The sequence below is a fragment of the Microtus ochrogaster genome, unplaced genomic scaffold (genome assembly GCF_000317375.1).
Source record: "Microtus ochrogaster isolate Prairie Vole_2 unplaced genomic scaffold, MicOch1.0 UNK15, whole genome shotgun sequence".
Classification (NCBI taxonomy): Eukaryota; Metazoa; Chordata; class Mammalia; order Rodentia; family Cricetidae; genus Microtus; species Microtus ochrogaster.
The window spans coordinates 898,588-900,128 of record NW_004949113.1 but is presented as its reverse complement, the minus strand read 5'-3'; positions in this window follow the sequence as shown (position 1 = coordinate 900,128).

Below are 1,541 nucleotides of genomic sequence, written 5' to 3'. Positions count from 1 at the left end.
GGAAACTTGTTTTTTTTTTTCCTTTTCTCAATTAAAAAAAATGCAAGATCAAAAAAAAAAAGTGAGCAGCAATTTGACTCTATTTGTATGCAAAACACAAAGGAGGTGTTTAGTATCCCACTGATTGATACTTGGGGAGTTTAACCTCATTCACGGAATGAAGTACCAGATGGGGAATCATCTGTCCACTCCACACAGTGATGAGACAGAAACATTGTAGCCCAGCTGCTCCCCTCTCTGCTCCTTATTAGGGAGCTGGCTTCTAACAGAGTAGCAGACTCTCACTTTCTGATCTGAGAAGTCTTGTCCCCTCCAATACCACTTTCTCTGGCTTCCCATAGCTTTTCCTGATCAGCCTCTAGTTGAGCCACCAACCAGTATTCTCAACCCAACTGTGTTAGATTTCAGTATCTAACCCCTGCCCCCCTGCATCAGTCAGTGGTGTGCTGAGCACCTGATACGTTTCTTCCCCCTCATACGAACAGAGTCAAATTGCTGCTCACTCCTTTTGTAAATGAATAAACCCAGTCTCCCAGGGAGAAGCCAGCATCCCCTAAGCTGAGGCCTCTTTATTCTGTCTACACTGTTGCCCCTGATTGCCAACCCCTTGTGGTTTACTCTTGACTTAGTTCAAGGTAGTCTCTTTCAAGGGGACTTTGCTGTCCAGTACCCATAGCTAGTTCTTGATACAATGAGACAGGCCTCCCCACCACAGACACACAGACCACACACACACAGACACACAGACACACACACAGACACACAGACACACACACACAGACACACACACACACACACACGTAACCCACACATAGACACACACTCACTTGAACTTGGAGTCCGTTGTCCTCTTGGTGTGTGTGGGCCACTTGGAGAAGGCTCCAGATCCAGTGTGCTGGGGACACTTCTCTTTTGTCAGCAGCTCACTAATGGCTTCTATTTTCACAGACTTAATTATGGGCTTGCCACTTGGGCAACCACAGCACGCACAATGCCTTTTTTGGTACTCTGCAGAACCTGGGGAAGTCCGGGCTATTATTACCTTTATTTCTCAGGTAAGTGAACTGTAGGAGACTCATTGATGCCAACCAGCACTCTTGAAATTCAGAAGAAAGTGGCATAGCCTAGATCTGAACCAAAGCTATGGTGGCCTGAGTCACTGTGTGAGGAAGAGGAGAGAGACGGAGAGAGGGGGAAGAGGGAAGAAAGAGACAGAGGAAGAGGGATAAGAGAGGGAGGGGAGAGGGAGAGGAGTAGGAGAGAGAGAGTAAGGGAGGAGAGGGAGAGAGGGAGAGGCAGAAAGCTACGAAGAAGACATAAAGAGAAAGCAGACAGGGAGGGAGAGAGGGAGAGGACACAGGTGAGAAATATACAGGACAGAGAGGAGTGAGACAGAAGAAAGGGAGAAGAGAAGGGACAAGGATAGAGGAGGGGCATGTGATAGAAAGACAGCGAGAGAAAGGATAGGAGGGCATGGGGCGGGGATGGGGTGGGGTGGACACTGAGACAAGAGGAGGAGATGTGATTCTCTCTCTCTCTCT